General features: G+C 32.2%; 1 pseudogene; it reads left to right on the forward strand.

Annotated features, from left to right (window-relative positions):
* The first annotated feature begins 2355 nt into the window (after positions 1–2355).
* Positions 2356–7252, forward strand: LOC107460913 (AUGMIN subunit 5-like; annotated as a pseudogene).
* The last annotated feature ends 457 nt before the right edge of the window (positions 7253–7709 follow it).

A 7709-nucleotide genomic window follows, 5' to 3' on the forward strand; every position in this document is an offset into this window, starting at 1 on the left:
TAATTATTTTATTATTAATATAATTAAATGTTTTATTTTTTATATATGTTACTAAATAATCATTTAAAAATTTATCTTTTATAAGATTACGAAATCAAATTTTTATAATATTTATAATTGAATTTTGTTTAATTATTATCGTTATTACTAACAAAAGTAGAATTAACTTTAAAAGGAAAAATATCAATAAATATTCATATATTTGGGTCTTATTTTTCATTTTAACTGTTCTTTCTTGTTCATTAATATTATTATATTTCAAAATTTAAATTACTAATGAATCTTATTATTCAATAATATTTAACCATGTAATAAAAAAATATACAATAATATAACTATAAAATAAAATATAAAATAATTGAATGAATTAAAAAATATAAAAAAATAAAAGTAAATCTTTAATGGAATAAAAAAAATTAAAGAATGAAGTTAATGAGTCTTATTAGAAGACAAAAAGTCAAGGACTAATAATAAGAGAAGAGAATTAGAATTTTAAAGAGTATAAAAGAATTATGCTTTTAGTACTTAAATTTAAATTACTGACTTAATTTTTAATTATCTTTTTATTATTATTTAATTATTTTTATATCAATATGATATTATTATAAATAGTGCAACTACGTATTTTTATTTTTATCTCATATACTATATATAATTCTATCTATAAAATTTTAATAGAGACATTTGCTCCTACACTTCTGAACGTAAATCTGTCCTATTTACAATATAGGTTATCTGCATTTTTGTTTGAAGAATTTTTTAAAAAATATAAATTATTTTCTTCGAACTCCTAAAATATGCATGTCAATCAATATTAATGCATTATTATATCCAATTAAATTGAATAATCTGCAATTTAACTATTAAAATTTTCTAAACATTCAATTCAATACTGAATTTACTTAAGAACAACATTTGTATTTTTTTTAATGTGCTATATCTATTTCTTAATAAATTCAACAAAAAATGTTATAAGTTTTCGGTATATATTTGCTGATTAAATTTTTATTTTAATCCCTTAGATTCATAAAATTATTTATTTTGGTGTATAAAATTTAATTTTTTTTTGTAGTAGTACTCCAAATATAGGTTTAGACACTATTTTGGTCTATTAACCTTTTTTAATATTGAGTCGGCAAATAGAGTGATGATATGACTCTTTCTTATCACGATGGACGCTGCAATGATTAGCTAACGTGGTAAAATTTGTTTTTAGATCCAATGTGATTCTTAAAACCCTAATTTATTCTTATAATTTATTATAGTTACAGTCTTTTTCATCCTCCTTCTTCTTCTCTTCTTGTTATTCTTCTTTTTTTTCTTCTTATTCTTCTTATTGTTGAGAATTTTTCGTTCATCATTATTAAGTTGTAGTTGAAAAACTATGATGAGAGATAAGAACACTTCAGTTGAAAACTCTATTCAATTTTTTTAGAGTGGTTGAAGTCACAAAATCAAAGCAAAAGTATGAGAGTGTTGGAATAGTGTGGGTATGGTTGACGTTCAGTTTTGCAGTAGTTTAGAACAGAATCAAATTCAAACAAGTTTTTTTTTTTAATATCCCAATTATAATGTAAGTTAAAACTATGATCATTTCCTTTGTTCGTTCTTGTTTGCTTTGTTCATTTTCTCTTTGATTGGATCATTTTAGACAAGAGAAAAAGTTTGTGAAGTCTATTTATTTGGGTTAATATTGAGCAAGATGAAGGTACTAAAAGAACAAATTCTTCTAGTACCAATGATAAATTAAAGATGAACCTAACATGGAAGGTTGAGAAGTTGGAAGACCATGTAAGAAGCTAAAAGTTGGTGACCTATTTGTTGCTAGTTATTACAACATTTAACATGGCAGAAAGAAAATAAGTATTTAAACTTGTATTTGGGACATTATTATAAAAAAATTTAAATTTTAAAAATCAAAATAAATAATTATGTAAATTTTAGGGACCAAAATAAAAATTTAGTCTATATTTATGCTTTCAATATTAGTTATTAAAAAAAAGACTTTGATAAAAGTTATTTTAGAGCTTGAAATGGATAAAAATGCATCCACAGAGTTATGGACCTTATTTAGGTCCACATTTGCATACCGACACTTTTTTTTACCAAAGATAGGAAACTCGAACCCGCAACCTCTTAATTGAGTATGAAGAGACTATGTCATTTGAGCTATTACTCATTGGCTACATACCGGCACTTAACCATATATAACCAAGGATTATGCATCCCTTTATTTATAATAATAATAATAATAATAATAATAATAATAATAATAATAATAAGGTGTTTGCTACGGTCCGATGATAAATTAATACGTACCGATACGTTTAAGATATGGACAAATAACAATAAGACATGTGGAATTTATTTTCCACGTCAGCATTTATTTTTTTTTTTAAAATATATAGTATATCACCACTTTTACTAAAACACCCTTTTAATTAAATAAAAATAAAAAGTATTTATTTATTTAATTTTATAAAAAGACTTAAACATCCTTTTTTTATTTGATTAGACAAAAATATCCTTTTAAATTAATCAAATTTTAAAATTTAATTAATCCTAATTTTATAGTTTCAAATAATTAAAACAATAAAACAAAAACATATTAAAAAAATAAAGAATCAAAATTGTTCTTTTTCTGTGTTAAACATATTAAAAAAATAAAAAATCAAAATTGTTCTTCATCTGATTCAGAAACCTTCTCATTCCCGCCGCCGAAAGTTTCAATCTCCATCGTTTTGTTGGGATGCCCTAGCCAATTACCCAACCCAGCAACCTTGGCTCCACAAGACGGCTAAACGCGAACTCATCCCTCCCATCACCCTCAAGCTCCTCCTTCCTTTCTCCGTCATCGTCCATCTCCCGCCGCCGTCGCCGAAACGAGCTTTGAAGCCACCGTCGGTATCGTGCAGCTCTGTTCCACCATCGTGCAGCTACTGTTTCAGCTTTGAAAGCACCGTCGCGCAGCTCGGTTCCATCGTCGCCGGGCTCGCCTCCTTTTTCCGTCGAGCAGCTCTGTTCTATCGTCGCCGGCGCTATCTCTGTTCCACCTGTCATCTCTTCGGTGTGCCCTTGTCCCCCTTTTGCTCAGGATCTAGGGCTTTGTTCTGTTCTAGGGCTTCTAGCTTCTAGTTATTTTTTTATAACAATTATTGAATAATTGTTGTTAGTTAATTTGTGAACTTGTTCTGGATTGAACATTCATATAGTACTACCTTCAACATTTCGCTCGGCTATGGCATTTTCTTGTATAGCTGTTATAAATTCAAACTTGAATCTTTCAATCAGGTACAAATATGAAAATAACATAGTGATGGATGTTTCCACTTCTGATGGGAGCTCTCCTTTACAGTATCAACTTTATGGCAATGGAAAGATTGGAGTTGATGTGCCTCCAGGAGGAAGTCAAAATCAGCTTCTTGAGAGACAGGTCTATATTCTGCCTTGAACTGCACAACTTAACTTCATAAGGGGAATTACTTAGCTAGTGTTCTATCTCTGTTTACAGAAAGCTCATGTTCAGCAATTTTTGGCTACCGAAGATGCATTAAACAAGGCTGCTGAGGCAAAGGACTTGTCCGAGAAACTTATGAAACGTCTGTATGGTGGCACTGATGTTCCATCACGCTCAATTGGTATTGGAAGCACGTCTCAGAATGTTGGAAGTCTTAGGCAACTTGAGGTCTTCTCTTCAAAACATAAAGTCCATTAGTTACATTTTTACCTAGATAGAAAGTGTTACAAAGTATCATGTGCGCGCACGCGCAAGCGCCCCCACACCCCCTCCTAAATATCTTTCTAATTAGGGAAGAATTGATTGCTTTTTAAGTTTTCAAGACATTTAACATATGTATTTTTACTTTAATTTATTATTTTGGAGAATGTTTATGAATATTTTTTAGATACTACATCACTCATCTAGTATTTATTGTTGTGGTTATTATGACTTAAATTGGGTTTAGCAAAAATGTTCAATTCTATATTCTCCATTTAAAGCAGGAGAAATAAGAATTTACCACCTTATATGTTTCAGGGTTGATTGAATCCTTGGTTATGGCATTTTCATTTAAATTATTTAGGATCCCATTTTCATTACCTGATTAGATTTTCCTATTTAATTTAAGAATTTAAGCATTTAAATATTCCATTTCTTTATATGGTTCCTATTTTCAGCTTGATGTTTGGGCCAAGGAAAGAGAAGTTGCTGGTTTAAAGGCAAGCCTAAATACCCTGATGTCTGAAATACAACGCCTGAATAAGTTGTGCGCTGAGAGGAAGGAAGCTGAAGATTCTCTGAAAAAAAAGTGGAAAAAGATCGAAGAGTTTGATGCTCGAAGATCAGAACTTGAGACCATATATACAGCATTACTTAACGCAAATAAGGTAAATTCCACTATTTCCATCTTTCCTGTATAAGTGAAACTCTGGTATCTTTATTGTTCATCCTTGGGTGGTGCTGTTACCTTGTTAGAATCCTAAGATGATCACTTTTTCCAACTTAATTGGCCAATATTTGCATTGACTGTTGAGATGATCGATATTAGCGAAGTTTATGTACAGTGTTGGTACTTGGCATGGAATTCATATCCCTTGCTTCTGACACATTGTCTTTTTGCAGTGTATATTTTTCCCCGTTTCTATTTTTTAGGGAAAAATAGTTCTTTGAATTTTTATTTTACCCCCTTGTTAATCACATATTGCAGGATGCTGCATTGTTTTGGGGTCAGCAACCATTAACTGCTAGGGAGTATGCTGCAAGCACTATAATTCCAGCATGTGCTGTTGTTGTTGAGACTTCAAATAGTGCAAAAGATCTTATTGAGAAGGAAGTGTCTACCTTTTGTCGGTGTCCTGATAATAGCCTCTACATGCTTCCTTCTTCCCCACAGGTTTATAATGTTTCAACAGAAATTTTTTCCCCCACTTGTTGGTTGATGCATGGTAATTTGATAGATGGAGTTTCTTTTTGATGTCCCATCTCGACATTTTGGTATTCAAAGTTCTGAGTTCATTGAAGTTTAAAACAAGGAACATGAATAAATAAAATCAAGAAAGCAACAAGAGTGATCAGATACACCTAACTTTTCTTAACACCTTTAGGAACATGACTCACTTAAAGATATGTTCATTATTCAGATAGGCTAAACTAGTTGAGGGGTAATTTTTAGGGTGGCCATACTAGAAGAGATAGAATTAGGTATGAGTGCACCTGAAAACACTTGCGGTTGCCCCTATTGTTGAGTAGATAGTGGAATCTCAGCTTGTAGATTCCTCTGTTGAACAAAGGAAACCGATAGAGGCCCTGGTAAGGAGAGTGAACCAGATAGATGAGAATAAAAAATTAGATGTAAAGGAAGACCTAGAAAAACTGTAAGTTGAATTATTAAAAAGAGCCTTTTGATATAAATTGTTTATAGAGATATAGTTCATGACAGAAGATTATGACTTGGCTTGACCCATATAGAGCCAACCCCACCACCTAGTGAGTGGGAGAAGGCTATGTTTGTTGTTTTGTTGTGGAAAGAGTTGCATTAGGTATTTAATCGTCTCATATTGTGTCATGCTTCAACATAACTTTATCTTCAATACTGGTTCACTTAGGCACTGCTAGAAGCCATGGGGGCCAGTGGATCATCAGGGCAGGAAGCAATTGCAAATGCAGAAATGAATGCAGCAATTTTAACAGCAAGAGCAGGTGCTCGGGATCCATCAGCGATTCCATCTATATGCTGTGTTTCAGCTACCCTTCAGTATCCAGCTGGTATGTGTATTACTGTTTTGCATTCCCAATTGGCTATGTGAGATGTCTCTGATTATTAAGTGTTTTGGAGACTTGGAGTTAGGATCTCATGCATTATCAATTATGTAAATTGTTTTGGGTGAAATAAAATTGTCACTTGAATTTGAGGTTGGTATGATGTTCAACATAGTCTATTTTATTGACTTGCGATCAGGTAATTCCTATAGCATGAGTAAATAGGGTATTAACTTTGTATAACAATATATATCTTATTTTTATTGTTTCAAGTCTATGTATTACTGTTTCATGTAATTTGAAGAGAAATTGTATATATATATATATATAGTGTGGTAAATTAATCTCTTGTTAAATGTGGGGTGGACAGGCCTGGAGGGTTCAGATGCTGGTCTAGCATCTGTGTTGGAGTCCCTGGAGTTCTGTCTGAAACTTCGTGGCTCTGAAGCTTGTGTGTTGGAAGATTTATTAAAGGCTATTAATCTTGTTCACATTAGAAGGGATCTTGTTCAAAGTGGTCATGCTTTGTTAAACCATGCTTATTGTGTTCAACAGGAATATGAAAGGTAAATATTGTATCTAACGCCAGAATTTAACATGTAAATTCGATTTTTCTTTTTTTTATCAGTTAATTGGAAGGTCAGGATAACTTGCCTTTTCCATCCTTTTCAGATACATACCTTCAGAAATTGAATGCTCTTTTTTCTTCTTTATTGACATTTGATGTATTGATGTAGGACAAAAAATTATTCCGAGTTTGGCTGCAGAACAAGACAAGACCGTTATGGAGAAATGGTTGCCTGAACTTAAGGCTGGTGTTTTGAATGCTCAGCAGAGCTTGGAAGCTTGTAAATATGTCAGGGGTTTGGTGAGTTACCACTGTTATTATTACTGATCAAGTTAATATAATAATTGAAGTTGAGATGAAAAATTATAGGATGGGTTCATGCAGTTTCCAAATTTCTCTCTGGAAAACTTTTGCCACAATTTCCTGTTGCATATTTGTTTAGCAAAGTGTCATACACATGGATGAATAAAGAAAATTCACCAGAATTGCTGGTTTTTTTCATATCCCCTTTGCAATTTCCATTTAAATCCCTGATTTTTAACCTTTTTATGCAGCTTGATGAATGGTGGGAGCAACCAGCATCGACGGTTGTTGACTGGGTGACAGTGGATGGGCAAAATGTAGCTGCATGGCATAATCACATTAAGCAGCTTCTTGCATTTTATGATAGAGGAGCATCATGAGTAACATGAATGAGCACCCTTAAGGCATGAACTTTCTGAGGATTCCCATTTGTCTAAACACTTCCCACTTTGTTGTCGCCATTGAAGACTTCATATCCTCCAGCCTCAGCTTCGCATGCCGTGACTGGGAATACCTTTTCTGGTAAACTTACCTTGAGATGGAAATGGGACTGCTCTATGTTTCTTGATTGACAAGAGACCACAGGCACAAGAACCTCATCCCTACTTCCCTTGCCCACTTTATATCCAAAAGTGTGATTTTGGTTGGTTTTGGAGTTTAGGTGGTGGTTTTGATTGTTCTTTTCACTGAATGTGATTAACAGCTAGCGGCAAATGGCAATGCAATGTTTTATTTTAGAGGTTGTAATTTAATTTGTTTGTTTAGCCAATTGAGGTTGAAGGCATTTTCAGCTCCATTTACTTTATATATTGTTTAAGTGGTGTGTACAATTTGGTAATTTTAGACTATATTTTAACTTTGCTAAGATGATGTAATAGGCTGAACTTTCAAACTTAATCAAAGTTCTACAAACTCAGGTTATAGATAAGCTCGTCATGTACCTGGGACTAAACTTGATGCTTAAATTCATACTAAAATAAAGTTTATTGCGCTTTATTGCTAAGTAATGTGCATTTTGGTATTCGAAAGTGTTCATAATCAATTAATCATGTTCTATAATGCCAAATGACGCAAGGTACT

This window comes from Arachis duranensis, chromosome 8 (assembly GCF_000817695.3).
Source record: "Arachis duranensis cultivar V14167 chromosome 8, aradu.V14167.gnm2.J7QH, whole genome shotgun sequence".
NCBI classification, from domain to species: domain Eukaryota; kingdom Viridiplantae; phylum Streptophyta; class Magnoliopsida; order Fabales; family Fabaceae; genus Arachis; species Arachis duranensis.